This window comes from Lathyrus oleraceus, chromosome 2 (genome assembly GCF_024323335.1).
Source record: "Lathyrus oleraceus cultivar Zhongwan6 chromosome 2, CAAS_Psat_ZW6_1.0, whole genome shotgun sequence".
Lineage (NCBI taxonomy): Eukaryota > Viridiplantae > Streptophyta > Magnoliopsida > Fabales > Fabaceae > Lathyrus > Lathyrus oleraceus.
In genome coordinates this window covers 264606477-264627395 of record NC_066580.1, presented here as the reverse complement: position 1 = coordinate 264627395, position 20919 = coordinate 264606477, and the positions used below count along the sequence as shown (strand labels likewise).

The window sequence follows — 20919 nt, the reverse complement described above, 5'->3', positions numbered from 1 at the left end:
GTAGACATATGTTCGATTCTAAGGGCTAAAGCGTCCATTTTCACCTGCATCATGTCTAGAGAGCTTACCTCATGTATTCCACCTTGGGTTTGCTTTTTCTCTATTGATGCTCGTTCAGTTCCCCATTGGTAATGGTTTTGGGCCATATCCTCAATTAGGTCACAAGCTTCTGGATAAGGTTTGTTCATCAGCGCGCCATCTGCGGCAGCGTCGATGCTCATCTTGGTGTTATAATGGAGTCCATTGTAGAAGGTATGAATGATCATCCATTGTTCTAGGCCATGGTGTGGGCAGACTCTTAATAGCTCTTTATATCTCTCCCAAGCTTCAAAAAGCGATTCTCCTTGGTTTTGAGCAAATCTAGTTATTTGGTTTCGAAGAACAACAGTCTTACTAGGGGGAAATATCTAGCAAGGAATACTCTCCTAAGGTCTTCTCAGGTAGTTATTGAATTAGCTGGAAGTGAATCTAGCCATGAACGTGCTCTATCCTTGAGGGAGAACGGAAATAATCTTAAACGGATCGCATCGGGTGAAGCGCCGTTGGATAAAAACTTTTAAATGTCGATTCGGGTTCTCAGTAGCGACACCCGCGTATTGGTTCTGTTGCACTAATTGCAACAAAGACGGTTTTAGTTCGAAATTGTTAGCAGGAATAAGGGGGTTTACTATACTCGAACTAGGTTCCTCGTCAGAGGGTTGGACAAATTCCTTAAGAGGTCTCCGGTCGCGATACTCGACCATAGCTTTCTTAATTCGAATGAGTAAGAGACGTGTACGAGTGTAACATTCGGGTTCCGTTAAAGGATCTACTAAATTTCCGGTACTACGGGTTTTTGCATTTACCGGCTAATAGTGCCATAGTCTATACGGTGTAACAATATGGTACGAAATTTGACGAAGTTGGTCCCCAGCAACGGCGCCAAAAACCTGACCGTGTGTTATTCGCAAGTGCACGAATTACGTCAAAGTAATATAAAAGAATATCGATCCCACAGAGACCAATCGTCAATCTATCGATTACTATTGTTACGGTGTTTATCTAAGACGGTATAAAAGAGATATTGGGTTTGCAAAACAACGCTAAATAATAAATGCAGGTAAAGACAGGTTGAATGTATCTCACGCCAGTTAAGTGATATTTCGATTGTCTAAATAGAACTACTTATGAGGCAATGTTTTCTACTCTTGAAAAGAATCCATTTAACAGGAATTGTCGCTTTCGCGTATTCAGGACCGAGTTTACCCTTAAATTAAGGCCTCTTATTGTCACTTATAAAAGGTGCGCAGAACGCTAAAGTAGTAAACTTATTTTTAAGAAATGAGACTTGTAAACTTAGTTGAAAAGTGATTTTGATTTGGAAAGTTTACCCAAGGAGTTTCTTGATTTTAAATCTATCAACGCGTCCGAAAACAGTTTCATAAATAGTTTTTCCTTAAAGTGATAAAAATTCCTAGTTACTAAGCCAGGGTGCTTTCGCACTCCTCGAATAATTAAAACTAACCAAGTTTGTTTTAGAAAACTCAAGTTAAAAATCAAAACAACCTTTAAAGTATTTCTACAGATTCAATATGTGAAACATTACTTTAACCGTGATCCTTACATTCTAACCTTTAAAAGATTTAGCCAGACATGGTAACACAAACAAACACAACGGTATTAATGATGATGAAAAGTTTGTTTTAGAATGTGAGGCATAGAGAGCGAGCAAAGTGCGTAAAGTAAATAAAGTAAAGCGAGTGCGGAAAATAAATAAAGTAAAGCGAGTGCGGAAAATAAATAAAGTAAAGCGAGTGCGGAAAATAAGTAAAGTAAAGTGAGTGCGGAAAATAAATAAAGTAAAGCGTGTGCGGAAAATAAATAAAATAAAAGCGATACGGGAAATAAATAAAATAAAAGCGATGCGGGAAATAAATAAAATAAAAGCGTTGCGGGAAATAAATAAATAAAGCGATAAATAAGAACCTGCTCCAAATGGAGGGCTTTAAATCTGGTACAAAAATAAATCTCCGACTCCTTAAGCTAAAGACGACAACAACTTGAAGTGACCCAACTCAATCTCACTAAGGTGCGATAACCCCCCGATGTGACGGATTACCGCTATTACAAATTATAAATATATGCTTAGTGTTGTAAAACTAAGTTGGATGATTAGAAAATGAAATGGAACGAACTATTTATAGAGGATTTCAGCAGCTTCCAAAGACCATGGTGCCCTCTAACTTCTCCTTAGTGGGAACGTGATTTCCAAAGGTGGTGCCCGCCATCCCTTCATGGCGCCCGCCATGTGTGTAAATGGGGTGGATCATGGGAACGTGGCGGTTACCTCCTAGTTGAGGGCTGATGGCTCATGGCTTCTCCAATAGCGGCCGCCATGTGCAATGCCATGTGTGTAATTTTGCCGAAAAACCCTAATTTTAGGTCTTTTTGCTTCGTTTCTTCCAAAAGAGTCCGAAAGTGCAAAATATCTGAAAACAAGATAAAAGAGAGCATATTACAAACAAAATGATAATAAAGTCCTAATAAACATGTGAAATCTGAGTCAAAAACACGGTGTAATTCAGTGTGATCAGTGTGATCTCCAAAGCCAATGCATATGATGAGATAGCATGAGGGATCTTATGGTCAAAATTGGGGTCTTACAGGCGTTTAGTTAGAATTTTTGATAACATTTTGATAAAGGATTTCTTGAGTTGATCACAATCTATTAGATTGTGGTAGGATTTGAAAATCAATAAAACCATACAAAATTCTAAACGAAATTGATTGAACACAAGGTGTTCTATAATTTGTTTCAATTACGTTTTTGTGTATTTTATCATTGGAAATAGACTTCACTTTTATTGTACAAGTGATTGTTGTTAGAAGTATATTGATCAATTTTTTCTCATTATCATAACTTGATTCTATATATGCATATTCAGGCTTTTCAATAGTAGTCCAGTTTAGACGATTCGGTCTGGTCACTTTCTTTAGCTGTTAAATTTTTCAAAATAATTTTTGTAAAGTTCTTTTAACTTGGGATCTATTCACAAGCGTGAGGGGTGCTAATACCCTCCCTTTGCATAATCGACTCCCGAACCATGATTTGGTTGCATATTTTCCCTTCCAATCTTGGGAATAAATGATGTTTCGGGGCGACTCTATTAAGTAAATCCCGCGAGCGTGCGTTTGCGATTCGCAATGTCGTGTTCTTACTTTTCGAGGTACGAAAGATAACGACTCTGTAGGGATGTGATTCCTAAGTAAGTCCAGCCTACTCTGGTTTGTTTGTGTGCCTTTTGATTGCATTCCTTTATTGTCATTATCTCTATTGTTATATTGATATCATATGTTGTATGGTACCATTATGTTGTGATATTGGATTGATACTCTGATTGCAAACCTTGAGGGAAAGACTCTCTACCCGAGTCTAGAGTGAGAACATGAGATAGGACGATGGTTTAGTGGTGTAGACTTCTGAGGTGAATAACTCGTAAGGGTCAGTACGAGAACCTCACTTAGAGTAGATCCTTTTGAAAGTGTTATCGTCCGACAAGTATTTTCCGTAAGCTTCAATGCTTCAAAGGGGTCCATGACTCTAAGGACTTTTTAGAAAATTGAGCCATTTAGCCAAATAGGAATTATGGTTGCGGAGTATGGATTCCCAAGGTGAAAACCTCGTAAGGATTGATATGAAAACCTCGCTCAGAATAGATTCTCTAGAAGGACTTAACGCCCGACAAGTATTTTCCATAAGCGGCAAACATTCTTGTGAATCCATGACTCTGAGAACTCTGTCTAGAACGAAGTTGATAGTTGCATAATACAAATTTCTGAGGTTGATACCTTGTAAGGTTCGGCTAAGAACCTCACCCAGAGTATATTCCCTTGAAGGAGTTGACGATCAACATGTATTTGTCATAAGCGGCAAACATTCTTATGGATTTGTGACTCTGGGGTCCTTTGTAAAACCTTAGATCATACCCGGTGAAAACCCTATTGTGAAAAGCAATAAGATTCGTCCTTACCTATAACCTTTGAACCTATGCCAAAAAAAATGCATGGTATCTCATTGCAACCATCCCATTGCATTTGTATCTCATCAGCATGCATGCATATCTTTTCCAACAAAAATCATTTTGGCTTTGTCCATAACCAGCCGCTGATTTCCCGGTACCCGTATTGAACTTATGGTAGCTTTGAAGGACGATAAAGCATTTAAAGCAGGATCAAGAAGAGATAAGAGGGAATATAAATGACTTAAAAGGCCAAGTAGACCACACGTTGGAGCTTGTGATGGCTATGTTAAGTCTTTAACATGTTGTTGCGGAAAATGTCAATCCCTAATCAGAATTTTTTATGGTGACTAACCCAATGTAAGATCTTCCCCCTAACTATGCTCTTAAACAAGTTCCTACTCAACCTCAATCGGTGCATATCCTGATATCTAGTGAGGTCCCCATGGTGCAGAAGATTCCAACTGTTCATAATGATGAAGGGAATCCTTAATTCACAAGGAATGTGCCAAAATTTCAGAGTGCATGTCTAATGATGAAAATGGAGCGCTCTCAAGTTGTGAAGTTGTAGAAATAGGTCGTGATCTTGAGAAATGATTGAGGTCTATAGAATGCTTTAGCATATTGAGACTTGATGAAATGTGTTTAGTGCCAGATCTGGTTATACCCCATAAATTCAAAGTACCCAACTTCGAGAAGTACATAGGGGATACTTATACAAGGCACCATTTGGTGATGTTCTACCAAAAAATGACCTCCTATACTCACAATGATAAGCTGATGATTCACTATTTTCAAGACAGTGTAAGTGTTGCCTCGTTGAGTTGGTATATGAAGTTAGAAAGGAGCCATATTCATTCTTGGGAGGACTTGGCTAATGCCTTTTTGAAGTAGTGACACTACAAATTGGACATGGCTCTAGATCAAATGAAGTTGCAAAGCTTATCTCAAAAGAGCAACAAAACCTTCAAAGGATATGCACAATGGTGGAGAAAATTGGCAGCCCAAGTGAAACAACCACTCTTAGACAGAGAGTTGGTTGACATGTCTTTTAATGGTAATATTAATAAAGTGATCATGAATTTTTTGAATCAGTCCATTATTATTCACTTTTTCTACTTTTCCTTCATTTAACAAAAGAAAGAGAAAATATCAACTCATTTCCCATTCACTTATCTTTATCAATATTTGGTTTAAGCAAAGATCAAAGGGAGGATGATGAAAAAGAAATACCCATAATTGATATGGTGTGCTTTGAACGTAGGAACTAGAGGTCATTAAGAAGAAAGGGTGGGTAAAATTAAATATTGATCCCTATATCCTTTTGTTTCAAAATCCGTGAACCAGGCCAATTACAACCCTTAACATACCTAATTGAGGTGAGGTTTATTTTGAAAGCATACTACAGTAAGGTTGCGTTAACTTGACTCCAAAAGATCTTTGCTAATCATTTGTGTTGATCACATCACCTTGCACACTATGAATGGTTAGGTCAGTATTATGTTCTGATCATTGACCAAGGAAATTCTAACAATGCGTAGTCAGTTGAGGAATTGATCAGGTGAAAGAAGTCCAGTCAGGGGAAAACTACTTTGAGCATTGGTCAATCCGAATCAATCACCTCAAGAGTTGGTTAGTCAAGAGAAAATCGCTTCAAGACTCAGACTAGGGCAAGTTACCACAAAAGAGCTCAAAGAGTCCAACCCTTCAAATGTCGATCAATCGTAAGACTACCATTCCAAGAATTGGTTAATCAGGGGCAGACCACTACAATATTCAAACATTAGGGACAACAATCTCAAGGTCATATTATGACAAGTTGCTTCCAAAATTATTTTAAGGTGAATGTATTCAAAGACCCAACAAACTAGGGCAAGATGATCCACAAAGGGGAAAGTCCTCTCCATGCCTTCAAGCTGCTCAAGCAAACTTTTCCATTCGTCAGCAACCGTTGAGTTCAAGACGAGTCTCGAGAAATCATGCTACCACCCTATTCAATAACCTTTTTCTTTTTGACAGGAAACTCTACTGCAAAAGAGCCCTTCCACCCACATAAAGTCATATTTGGAAACCTTCGAGTCACTACATAAATCCTTCTCATGCATTAGTCATGTCGCTTAGCTCTAGCGTTAAGCCATGCATATCACCTCATTCATTGAGCACATGCCTATAACATGAAATATAAAACACCAAAAAACCAATTCTCGTCTGGTAGACTATTTGAAGGTTAATTCCCGTTTGACAGTCCGTTTTTAAAACCAGTTCTCATCTGGTAGCCATTTCTTAAAACCATTTCTCGTCTGGTAGCCAGTTGTAAAACCAATTCCCGTCTGGTAGCCAATTTTTAACACCAGTTCCCGTCTAGTAGTCAGTTTTCTTTTCAAAACCAGTTCCCGTTTGGTAGCCCATTTAAAAGTCATTTCTCGTCTGACAATAAATTAGAAGAAACCAGTTCTTGTATAGTAGAGTTTCTGAAAGTCAGTTCTCGTCTGACGAACAAAAACAAAAAGACAAAAAAACCAGTTCTCATTTGGTAATCTATCCTTCAAGTCCAGTTCTCGTCTGGTAGTTCATCTTTAAAAGGTCCAGTTGTCACCGACATTATTTTCAAAGCATGGTTGTCACTCGTATCATTTTAAAATCCATTTTTTTATTAGTATCTCAAGTTCAGTTGTCACTTTCACGTTGTTTTTAAATCCAATTGTTATTGGTATCCTCAAAATCCAATTGAAATTGGTACTTAGAGTCTAGTTTTTACTGGAACTGTTTGCAAATTCCAATTGTTATTAGCATCATCTTTGAAAGTCCAGTTGTCATTGGCACCATTTCCAAAGTCCAATTGTCATTGGCGACTCTAAAGTCCAGTTGTAACTAGCACCACGGTTTAAAATCATATTGTCATTAGTACCTAAAGTCCAGTTGTCACGAGTGTCTCCTATTAGAGTCCAGTTGTAACTGGTACCCAATGTTCAAATTCCAATTGTCATTGGCATCCAAAGTCTAGTTGCCACTAGCACCATTTTCGAAGTTTGGTTATCACCAAGCATCTATTCTCAAATTCTAATTGTTATTGCCGTCATTTTTCAAATTCCAGTATTTTTTGGTATCTAAAGTCAAGTTTTTACTAACGCGTCTTTAAATCCAGTTGTCATTGGTATCATTTCAAAGTCCAGTTATCACTGGTGTAGCGATAAATTCATGATCATCAAGCTATGGATAAGCTAGACATCAAATAACAAGAGCCGCCACCGCGCTTTTATTGTTTCCAAGGGAAAAGGGAAAAAGTACGAACAAAACCCAAAAGTAAGAAGTTTTCAAATCAAAACTAATAAAATGTCAGAGATTACAGGTAAGGGGGTTGGTTACACAGAGAGAAGGTGTTAGCACCAAAAGTGTCCTAGGTACTCCTAGGGAGCCCTTTTTGTGTGCATATGTATTTGGTATAAAAATGATGTTTTACAAACAAATAGAATGGAGGGATGAGAAAAGAATTCATTAATTATATTTTTGTGTTTGACAAGACCTTCGGACTTGTGCCTACGTACCAACATAAAAATGAGGGATCAAAACCTCGTAGTTCGTGATACAAATTTCAAATGGATGCATTGCTTTTATCGAAAATTAAGTTTGAAAGGCACAAAGGCCTAAAAATGGTTTGAATGAGTTAGTTCTTTTTGGATTTTCTGAAAGTTTAAGTCAAGTATAGTTAAGTTTAATTACAAGTTTGATTTAAGAAAAGAAGTTTGAAAATGCAATGGCATAAGGCCAAAGTTTCTTTCTTTTTTTTTTGCAAAGTGGACAAAGTTTAGAACAAAATAAGTTCAAACAAAGAAAATTTTAAAAGGGGGGGAGAGATTTTGAAATTAAAGAAATGGGGAGAAGATGAAGAGACTAATCATATGTACAAAATTAAAAGTTAAGAGTTGAAAAGATCCGACCGATGGGTAGCAATCCAATAGGCAAGAATGCCATATAGAAACCTAGATTCCCTTGGACATTTAGAATTAAGCAATGCACAAATGCACAATTATATCAATCTTGAAGAGAAAAGGCATCAAATAAAGATAGCCACACCCATGCTTTAGCCACTCCATGATCTTCTTCAAATTAACCCATGTAACAGATGAATTCCACAAGTCACAGGTTCAAAATAACAGCTTCACAATGATCATGTTGCAGATGAACTCAAAGGGATCTTGAATGATGTATCAGATGAAGTTCCAAATTGCAAGCACTTGATTTCATAGAAAGTTGGCATTGGCCAAGTCCTTTAGCATAGGAATGTTGCCTAAATTCTAAGTCCAATTGTCCAAGATCAAGCCAATAGTCCACACAAAAGTTTTTTTAGGGTTTTTATTCTTATTATGTACATTAATGGTCAAAGACCACACAAACAAGCAAAGTATACACAAACAAGATATATCACACAATATGGTCCAAATGGACAAAGTGAAAATTGCATTAACATAAACAATTAGAATGGTATGAATAATGGCAAATGAATAAAGGCTAAAATTAAATGACATTAAAGTAAATGGCTTGAAATTAAAAGTTAGTTGTTAATGAGTTAGAAGTTAGTATTGTTTTGCTTTTGCTTTTTGTTTTTTAAGTCATTCTTTGGAGAACACTCAACCCACTTATCACAAGCATGGGTCCTTGAGCCAAGACATCTTCCAAAGGAAGGAAAAAAGGCCAAGTTTCCACACAATACAACGAAAGAGGGTAGACTTATAATCTCACTAACTAGAATGTTATGCCTTTTGTGTCACAAATTTAGCGATATGTTAAGCAATCGTAATTGGACTTATGTAGAAGTGACAACTATTTGAGGTTGGGCAATGGAATTTTGGTGTTAATGCATGTTAGAGACATAGTATAATGGACTATGCTCATGAAACATACTACACACAAAAAGAATATGCAAAAGAGGTGGCCTAATCTCATCCATACTTATGTTGATTTTTCAATCAACTAGCCTTAGGACTTTGAGATATCATAGGCCAAATGAGATGAATGCATAAAGAAGGGGAATGAGATGAAGAGGGAGGGGAATGGATCAAAACTCAAATTGGTCAAAGGAGGACTTTTACCAAATTAATATCATCCATTCATTTTGGGAGATGGAATGTGCATTCCATCAATCCCCTAAATCCAGTGATATTAACTTGACAAAGTCAAATCAACCTTGACCAAGGCCCAACAACAAGAGTCAAACTCAAACAAGTCATCACAAGTGGTCAACACAATTAATTGGCATTTATTCAAATTAAAAATACTAAAATACGACATTTAAATTAAATATGGTTTGTCAAATTCCTAAAACCTCATCAAAACACCAAAGAAATGGTCATGAGATTTATCATAGGTCAAACAAGGTCAAAGGACCTTGGAGAAAAAATTTCAGAATATTTAAGGACTTAAAAGTATTTTTAAACAATTAAAAATAGTCACAAAATCAATTAAATCATGAAAAATATTAATAATGATCCAAAAAATAATTTTAATTCAAAATATGGAAGAGAAAATTATTTGAATTTTTTTTTGTGAAACTCTCATATTTTTTTGGATCAATATTAAAATTAATATGAATTAATGAAAATAAAAGTATTAAAATGAAAATTATAAAATAGCAAAAAACATGGACCACTTGATCTCCCTCATTAATTGAGGTGGCAGATCAAGTGGTCCTCAGCGTGCGTTCCACAATGGACATTAGTCAATGCGCTGTAGGGATGGTATTCATAACCAACGCATGAGATTAAAACATTTGAAAAGGATCCTATGGTTGGAGATGTGCCGACACACGGCCGGAGTTGTAACTTCGGTCTTCTTCTCCGGTGGACCTCACCGGACTGGTCCACCTTTAACCATCACCAAAATAAAAAAGGAGGACGTGATCTGAAAGAAAAAATGGCGTAGAGCACGAATTTGACCTCAATTTCAAATAACTTCAAATATATAAAAATATATGAGGAGTTGAATTTTGAGGTGTGTCAACTGAGTTGCTTCGATTTGACCTCTAAGCAACTCAATCTTCTTGCCTACATTGGTAGGACTTCAGACAACCAAAGATCCAAGAGAATTGAGTAGAATTGAGTGAGAATCGAAGAGATGAAGTTTTCTAAAAATTACCTTCAATGCTATGCAGTTCTTGATGTTGCTTGCTCAAAACACGATCTGATCACACTTGAGAAGCTAGTAGGAAGTGATTAGAAAGGCTGTAGGGCTTTGGATCCTGGAGTTCTTGAGTCTCCAACAGTTGAGATTCAAACTCAAATTTCAAATTGAAAATTCTCAGGTTTTCCTTTAGAATGAGAGGATTTCAATGGGGGGGCAAAGTTGGTGCGCAAAGTCTTCTTCAAATGAGCTCAGAAGCCTTCTATTTATAGCCAAAGGGAATGATATTTGCACACTTCAAAAATTTGTCCAAACTTGGAAATGTTGATGGAACAAGTGCATGGGCATGTACAGGCCCATGATGTAATGCAAAAAAGGTCCAAAATGATTCCAATTGAGGTCTGAATGAAGCTTGAATGAAAGGCATTGTGAACTGAAGTTTGTGCAATTGATTCTTTCCAATGATGCAGCCCTGTTAAAGCCATGCGTAGGCCTAGAAAACCGCATCCAAAATGCATGAACTTGGGTTCTTTGGAAAGCTTGGATCAAGTGGAACAAGTTTGATTTTCAACACTTTTTCATTTGGAGCTTGGAACATGGAGAAGTTTGAGGTGGAAGTTTGGAAATTTCAACATGTTTAAAATATTTCTAAGTGTCAAGCCATATATCTCAATATTACACCTTACATAACTTTTTATGTGAGCTTCAAACGAGAAAATTGTCTTCATAAAAGTTGTAGCTCTTTTAAAGACCTTAAAAAGAGTCACCAAGTTCATGTCATTTGTATTTAGAATTATAGAGTAATTCATTTTTGAAGTTTGGAAAAATCACTTGTTCAATGGTATAGGTCAAAAATGACCTATAATGTAACCTCATATCACATGCCTATAAAAGTTGAATTTGCTTTCACTCCAAACATAAAAGTTGAAGTAGACATCTTTAATTTGATTGTGAAACTTGGAAATCTTTCATCTCATAAAAATTGAGCAAGTTATGGCCTTGGGAAGTTGACTTTCAAATTAGGGTTTAGACAAAATGACCTATAATGTTTCAACATAGAAAATGCCTTTCCAAGCAAACCTAGCTCTAGGTCTAAACATAAAAGTTGTTTGTAATGTCATCTATAGTAACTTTTCTCTTGGAATCATTTTCATATGGTGAAAATTGTAGGAGATAGGATCTAGGGAGACCTAGTTTTGATTAGATGATTTCATCTAGTTAACCACCATCAACCAACTTGCTAACCTTCAATTCTCTTGACTTTCTGTGCTCATGGTAGATCATATATGAATAAGATGATAAATTTTGAAGTGTCCCTTGAGAAATTTGATCAATTGGTGAGATAACTTGTTGGAGGAGTTACTCAAAATACCCAGTCAAACTAGGGTTTCCAAGGCAAATCACCTCCAAAATCTTGAAGAAAACTTGATCAATATAACATGTAGGAATCAATAGAACTCATATATGATGCTCATAATCATTCTTGGATCAATTAATGTTTGTGCTCTTTGTCATGAGGGTCTCAAACCCTAGATATGAACTTGATAGATCAATGGTGATCATGCCCCACCTACATAAGAGTTAGGCAAATGCAAAGACATATTTTTGGTATTTTGGTTAGTAAAAAATGATGATATACAAGTATGATACAATCACATAGTGCTTGGTGACCTCTCCCAGAACAAACCCAATGAAAGAGGGGTAAGGAGGATGCCAAGGTATGATCCCAATGCTAATGCATATGATGAAATTGCATGAGGGATCTTAGGGTCAAAATTGGGGTCTTACAACTGGCATACCGTTTTAAAATCCAATTGTCATTGGTACTTAAAAATCTAATTGTCACTGGTATCCTTTCAAATTCCAATTGTTATTGGAATAATTTAAAGTCGAGTTATAATTTGCACCAATCCATTAAAAGCTGGTTGTAACTAATGCTTACGGTCTAAGTCCAACTTTGTTGGCACACACATAGAGTTTTATTACCCAGTTTGTCCCAATGTTTCTTAGAAAATCATGTTTGAATCTTCATTTTTAAGTAATTCCTAGAAAATTGGATGTTGTTCTTGTTATAAGACTTCAACGTTTGTCTTGATTAATTCTTTGTTAAGAATCTACAAAGCATTTTGTGCGGATGATTTTCTTGTTAGAAAACTCCCGAGTCTTATCTTGGTTGATTTCTTTGTATGGAATCTCTAAGTTTCTTTTGTATGGTTGACTTTCTTGTTAGAAAGCTCTCGAGTTTATTTTAGATGAATTCCTTGTTAGGGATCTTTGTTTTGTTTGATTGAATGATTTTCTTGTTAGAAAACTCCAGATCCTTGTGTGGGATGAGTTTCTTGTTAGATATCTCTGACTTCCTAACTCTCAGATGTGTTCTAAGGTATAGCCATTTCATCTCTAATCAGTTAATTAAACTCTCTTTTAATATTCCCCAACGTCTTTTCTCCAGCAAGATTGTTATCCGCGGTGAGTCTTCACCTTTCTAAATCCTCATTTCCATTCCTTGATGTTCACCGCTACCATATTTCCATCATTCCCCACTGGTCCATTTTCCATTATTCATCCATCATAAATATCCAGCTATGGTTCACCTCTTATCACATCATATCCCAAGAAAATAAAATGAAAAAATTTCCTTCATGCATGCATAACATACCATCTAATGTCATCTGCATTCAAAGATAATATTCAGGTCTTTTAGTATTTAATTATCTCCCACCACGATAATATGAAGAGTGTTCGTCTTCATATTCTCTGGTTAATGATAATTAAATAGGAGCAACTGTCATACCCCAATTTTATCCCTCATTCAATGAATCGGTATATTCATCATAGCATTTACATCACCTGCATTTCATCTCGCATAACTCCTAAAATGTCAACCTGAATAAATTTTCAGACATACAGACAGATCAATTGAATTGATTCTAAAATGTGCATAAAATTAGCGGGATTTTTTTTTTCAAAAACGAGCTTCCAGACGTCAGTTTAATTTATCTACGTTTCATGCAATTTAACATGGTGTGCTCGTTATATTTTTCGACTACTTTTTCGGTCGCATTTTGATCAACTTGAGCCTTTTCCTTTCAATCGAACATTTTTTACTTCAAAATTCGATTAAAACCTGTCTGTTTTCTAGATGTTTATTTCATGCTAATCATTTTGGTGTATTCGGTTTAATTTTTCGATCCTTTTTGTTTTTGATTGGTATTTATTTTTAATCAGTTTATTTTTGTTTTCTAGTCAAAATAATCAAGACAAATAATTAGAATTAATCGAGTTTTTAGATTGAATTTTAGTTGTTTTATTTATTTTTAATTTAATTATTGAAACATACTTTTTGAAAAAAAACAATAATAAGAAAATAACAAAAGAAAATAAGTGGAAAAAATTAAAAGGAAAGAAAACCAATTGAAGGAGGTCATGCTCCCCTCTCCAACGTCTCTCTTATCCAAATTTTAGTTTTGCTACAAGAGGAGACTTTTTTACTGCCTTGCCCCGCTTCTGAAAATTTATTCCCAATCTACCCCATTCTGGAAAATAAATCCCAGAATATCCTATTTTTAGAGTGTACTCGCCCAATGAATTGACGAGTTCATGAAGGCAATTTTTGGGAAGAAGGGACTCGACCAATGGTTGGACGAGGCATTGAAAGACCTTAAAGAAACTCTCCTTGATTTAAAAAAAACAAATAAAAAAAGTCGTTCAACAACTTGGCCATCCATTACCGAGTCCTAACACTATAAAAAAAACTTTCAATGCCTCGTCCAACCATTGGTCGAGTCCCTTCTTCCCAAAAATTGCCTTCATGAACTCGTTCATTCATTGGGCGAGTACAATCTAAAAATAGGGTATTCTGGGATTTTTTTTCCCGAATGGGATAGATTGAAAATAAATTTTTAGAAGTGGGGCAAGGCAGTTAAAAAGTCGGAAGAGGAGGCTTCACCTAATGTTGATTGGACGTGTTTTTTCCTTTTTCACATGATCCGATTCCAGAGTTTCAACTGGCTAGCAGTGCATAAAAAGTTGTTATCCCTTAGATAAGTCCAAATATGTTTAAAAAAATAGGAGACCACACTATTCTTTCACTCATCGCACTCATATCCATACAAAAGAAGAAAACATTGAGGTGAACAAAAAAAAGATTGCTTTGATACATTATATCACATCACTTGTTTATTTTCCTACCATCTACTGCTACGACAAAAAACACAAATGCATTATTTCAAATTTAATATCGATTTGTTTTCTTTTATTCATCATCCGTACTCACTATCGTCCTTCTTCCCTGCCTCTCCTATAAACCATAACCCTTCCTCCATCCACCATTGAAGTTCCTACATCAACACACGTCGCACCTCTGCATCTTCATTTTGTTTTAACCTATCCCTTGTTTGTCGAAACCACCATTCCCTTCTAACTCTCAGTTCCTCCCTTCTCCGACCTCATACGATAAGTCACAATTTCCACCACCTAATTCTTCTTTCTAAACCACCATGAAACAACTAATGAACATTTTGTTCCATCCTTGAAACCACCGTGAACACCATATAACCTCCATCATAATACTCACTCCGCCTTTAAGCTCAAACTTCCACCACTTTTCACTACCATATTGTAACCGTAAAATACCTCCTTGCTAACCACCGACAACACTTCTTATGGCAAACAAACCTCTACACTACAAGCCCCAAACCTCACAAAACACTTCAAAAAATATCAACACAACCTTGCTCCACTCTATTCAAGCCATTAATTGTGTAAACACTCTTAACTCGACATACACCAACACCTCAACCTTGACGCACCATCACATATCACTGCTTAAACTGCATCACCACTTGTTTCAAATAGAACAATGGAAACATTCATCCAACCTCTAGCGTTATGGCCATAATTTTGATAACCCTTTCTTCTCAACCACTGAGCCCTTCAAAATTTACCAAGCAACCTGGTCCCTCTGTCATGCATAACTTCCGTCGTCCGTCGCGTAATATTTTTTCACGATCTTTCGCGTTTTCATCCTTCTGATTTTGTTTCATTTTATCTGTTTGTTTTTAGATTTTTCATTTACTTGTTTATAACAGGTTGTTATTTTATAATAGAGAGTTATATATATATATATATATATATATATATATATATATATATATATATAATATATATATATATATATATATATATATATATATATATATAATATATATATATATATATATATAATATATATATAATATATATATATATATATATATATATATGTTTTTGGTTTGTTTGAATTGCACATATATGTTTTTGTAGTATATCAATATTGTTTGCATATTTCATTTTTAGCTCCATTTCGTGTGTTTGCATTTTTTAGCTCTATTTTGTTTCTAAACAATATGGATTTATTGTGGGAGTGGAGGTTGTGTTAGTTTTTTGTTTTTTTCAATTACTATGTTGATTTAAAATTTTTAACATTGCTATAAAAATAATGAGTTTGATTGTCGCTTGGCTTATTATTGCGTTACGATTTAGAAGTTACAATTCAATTTAGTTCTAGGAAATTGTTTGGACACGTAGATTTAGTTGCTCGGCTTCTTATACAGTGATTCCCGCATGAATCAACTTTAAGTTAACTTAGAGACAAATTTAGTGCTTTCGATTTCAGTCAAGTTTTGATCCTATGGCTTACTCTTGGGCCTTCTTACAATGAGTCCTTACTATTTACGTTCACTTATTTAATGGGTCTGTATGTTTATCGTTTTATCTTATATCCCCGTTTAACAAGTGTACCCCCATTCCCTTGACTTATAATAATTGTACCATTTTTCTTTATTTTGTTTTGATTACGTTAGTTAACTGATTCAAGATTAGCGTAAAATCAATCATTTTCAAAAAGAATTAAAAAAAAATGCGCTTGATCCAACGTCAAGCCCGTTTTTCCAAATAAAGACCAAACAATTTCAATTCATTTCTATCATCCAAACTTCTCAATATTTAATCTTCCATCTTTTTCAATTTTCAAACCATTTTGTCAAATCATCTTTTTGAAAACATTAATAAAATGTTTGATCCAACGCCAAGTTATTTTCCCAATAAAAAAAACACTTAATTCTTATTAAACACTTTTTAATAAATATAGAAAAGGAACGGGGAGGATACCACGAGCTCCAGAGGCTAGGATTCGAGATGGATATTTCTCCCATCCAAGCTCTCATCATTATTCAAAACTTTCAATGCGACTTCTTCAAACGTTTTCTCAATCAAACCTCAAAACATCTAAAAATATAAAACCCTTTTGCAAATAAGATGGAAAAGGAACATGGTGGATACCACGAGCTCTAGAGACTAGGATTCGAGATGGATATCTCGCCCATCCAGGTTCTCGCTGTAACACCCCTTTTTCTATCCCAAATTATTTAACATATAATCAGAGTAAATAAGCACGCATATAAAGAAAAGGGCGTCACATCGACGTTTTCGAAACTTAAAACTTTCAAAAAACCAACAATACACCTGGTCATTCAAAATAACACCTTTCACTCATTCATGAATATTCAAGCAATATGCGTTCGTAGCGGAAAATAAAGAATACTCATGTAATTCATAATATGATCCATGTCCCATACCATGATCATCTCTCAATAATCACTTCAAATAAAATAAAACAATTAATGACGTAAAGCATATCAAAATAAGCTATGAGTTCAATACCACTAATCTACCCAGTGTTACATGACCAGAGCATTGACTCATTACCTAATTGCAAACTAAATACGGAAACTCTCCAGCTATTCTTGAGCGAGCTACCGTCCACCTACTCCAGCAATACTACTCTGTAGTATCTGCATGATACCCATGTAAAGGTAACATTCAAACAGAAACGGTGAGAATTCAAATCATTATGAAATAGCATAATAAGGCACAATGAATTAAAACACAATTTAAGAATTCATCACATCACGTCAATAATATTAACCAACAATCATCTCACACATTTCAAACGTACATCGCATCCACATCAATACATGCATTCAATGATCACATAACTATAGACGACTCAATGCAAGACAATGTGACCCTATGCATGTTGTACCTCAATGTGAACTCAAAGTTTCACCGCTTTCCGATTCAATATCTAGAATCCAAGCCACGCTTCCGATCCGGACAAGACCAAATCCCTACGTCTGTTTCCAATGAAGGATCACCGCTTAATACTATGCCTAATCCCAATTAAGGATTAACGTCTGCTACGTCTGTTTCCAATGAAGGATCACCGCTTAAATACTACGCCTAATCCTAATTAAGGATTAACGTCTGCTACATCTGTTTCCAATGAAGGATCACCGCTTAACCACTTCCACCATGAAGTCAACCATGCTATGAATGAATGCACACATACCAACACATATGCAATTAAGACCATCTATATACCGTCTTAACATCCCACATATCACCATGACTCACAATTGGTACATCTACACATTCATCACAACACATCAATTACAATTACATATACACATCCATAACCATAAATCATTCACAATTCAATAATGGTATACATACACATTCATACAATATATTATTCACCAATATAGGCCAATCATCAAATATGTACACATAGATTTCATTCCAAAACGCACACCACATTTAAATATCAATTTTTCACTTTTCAAACAGTGTTAACCGGTTAACGCCCTGGGTTAATCGGTTAACGCAAAACAGAATGCGCTTCTTGGCAATTTTTAACAGTGTTAACCGGTTAACGCCCTGGGTTAACCGGTTAACGCAAGACAGAATGTAATTTTTTTCAATATGATAACAGTGTTAACCGGTTAACTCCCTGGGTTAACCGGTTAACGCAAAACAGAAAGCTGTTCCTGCGCTAACACGAAACAGAATGCAGATTTCCCCGCATTTTTCATCGTTGGAGAACTTCCGGACCTCCGATTTCGATTCCGTAAAAAGCTACACGTTCAGAAAATTATGACTCATCCAATTGTATATTCATTCACAGTTTTAGCATAATTTAATCATCACAATTCAAGAGTATTTATCAAGACCTAATAATTCCAAACCATGCCAATTAAGGATTTCAACCTAAAACATGTTCCTACCCATTGACCCAATCATACTAACCCACAATGATAAGGATTTCCCCCCTTACCTTGTCAATTTGATGGAAACCTTGACTCCTCTCGCTTTTCCTCTCCTCTTTCTCTATTGCCTTCAGTGCTCAAGTGAATTCTAATTCTCACTTCCTTCACTCTTACTATTTATAATAGTATTCTAGTTGGGCTTAAATCATCTAATTTAATCACTAGGCCCAATAATACCTAATATTTAAATACCTCTATTTAAATTCAAATAATTAACCACTCACTATGCAACCAAGTTAATTAATTAATTCTATTATTTAATTATTTCTCATATCCACTAGATAATGAATTAATACACCAATTAGTTAATTAACACTCCATATAATTCATTTAAAATTATAAAAATAATAGTATAACAATTCAATACTAAAAAAAATGGGTTGTTACAACTCTCCCCCACTTAAAAGATTTTCGTCCTCGAAAATTTACCTCAAACGAACAACTCCGGATATGATTCCCTCATCTTATCTTCGAGTTCCCACGTAATATTTCCATTGGCGACTCCGCCCCATATCACTTTTACCAAAGCAATCTCCTTACCACGAAGCTTCTTCACTTCTCGATCTTCAATCCGCACAGGTGATGTATCAACCGTCAAATTATCCCGTACTTGCACATCATCTAATGGAACAACATGCGATGGATCCGCAATGTAGTTCCTCAATTGAGACACATGGAATACATCATGAAGATTAGAAAGTGATGGTGGTAATGCAATCCAATATGCCATTTCACCTATCCTCTCGGAAATCTGATAAGGACCAATGAAACGCGGCGTCAACTTACGCGACTTCAAAGCTCTACCAACACCCGTTATTGGCGTAACTCGAAGAAACACATGCTCGTCTTTCTCAAACTCAAGAGCTTTCCTCCTCTTATCATGATAACTCTTTTGACGACTCTGATAAGCCTTCATCTTCCCTTGAATCATCTTAATCTTATCCGTAGTCTCTTGAATTAACTCGGGTCCAACCACCGCTCTCTCTCCCGATTCGTACCAACATAAAGGAGTTCTACACCTTCTTCCATAAAGGGCCTCAAACGGTGCCATTCCAATACTCGAATGGAAACTGTTATTATATGTAAACTCGATTAAAGGCAAGAAACTATCCCAATTTCCTCCTTGTTCCAAAACACAAGACCTCAAAAGATCTTCAAGTGACTGAATAGTCCTCTCCGTTTGACCATCAGTTTGCGGATGATATGCTGAACTCAAACGCAACTTCGTACCCAAAGCACTTTGCAAACCTTCCCAAAATCTCGAAGTGAACCTCGGATCTCTATCCGAAACAATAATCGACGGTATACCATGCAAACACACAATTCTCTCGACGTACAACTTAGCAAGTCTCTCCATCGAATAATCCATCCTCATCGGAGTAAAATGAGCACACTTCGTCAGTCTGTCCACAACGACCCAAATCGCCTCACAATTACTCGATGTTCTTGGTAAGCCCGAAACAAAATCCATAGAGATACTATCCCACTTCCACTCGGGAATAGATAACGATTCCATCAAACCAGACGGCTTTTGATGTTCAATCTTTGACTTTTGACAAGTCAAACATGAATACACAAATTCCGCCACATCCTTCTTCATACCTTGCCACCAAAACATTTTCCTCAAGTCTTGATACATCTTAGTAGCACCAGGATGAATACTCAGACCACTTCTATGCCCTTCCTCAAGAATCCTCTTTCTCAAATCCATACAATCCGGAACACACACTCGATCACGACACCTCATGATACCATTCTCATCAATCCGAAAGTCACCACCTTTACCTTGGTTAATCAATGTCATAACATCGACTAACTTCAAATCTGACCTCTGACCTTCTCTAATCTCGTCAAGAATGTCACACGTAAGCTTCAACATCCCAAGCCTAACACACGAAGACGTCGCTTCACAAACCAAACTCAAATCCCTAAATTGCTCAAACAATTCAAACTCTCGCATCATCAACATAGACATATGCAATGACTTCCTACTCAATGCATCGACTACAACATTCGCCTTCCCAGGATGATAATTCAAACCAAAATCATAATCCTTCAAGAATTCCAACCATCTCCTTTGCCTCATATTCAATTCTTTCTGATCGAACAAGTACTTCAAACTCTTGTGATCACTAAACACATCAAACCTCGATCCAAACAAGTAATGTCTCCAAAGCTTCAACACAAACACAACGGCGGCCAACTCAAAATCATGCGTCGGATAATTCTTCTCATGAACCTTGAGTTGCCTCGAAGCATAAGCTACCACTTGCCCCTTTTGCATCAGAACACCTTCCAAACCCAACAAAGAAGCATCGCAATACACCACGAAGGTTTCTAACGGATCCGGTAAAATCAAAATAGGAGCCGTAGTCAATCTTCTCTTAAGCTCTTGAAAATTCGCTTCACACTGCGAAGTCCAAATGAACGCTTGACCCTTCCTAGTCAACTGCGTCAACGGTAACGACAACTTAGAAAATCCCTTAATGAACTTCCTATAATAACCAGCCAAACCAAGGAAACTTCGAATCTCAGCAATAGACTTAGGAGCTTCCCACTGAGATACAACTTCGATCTTCGTAGGATCCACAGAAATCCCACCGCTCGAAATCACATGTCCAAGAAAACTTACTTCACTCAACCAAAATTCACATTTA

At 36.2% G+C, this 20919-nt stretch overlaps 1 non-coding gene across 1 annotated transcript; it reads left to right on the top strand.

The window, feature by feature from the left end:
- Window positions 1-276: 276 nt before the first annotated feature.
- LOC127124891 (small nucleolar RNA R71) lies at window positions 277-383 on the top strand. The gene has a single exon (XR_007804369.1). It is a non-coding gene; the product is annotated as a small nucleolar RNA R71 (small nucleolar RNA).
- The last annotated feature ends 20536 nt before the right edge of the window (window positions 384-20919 follow it).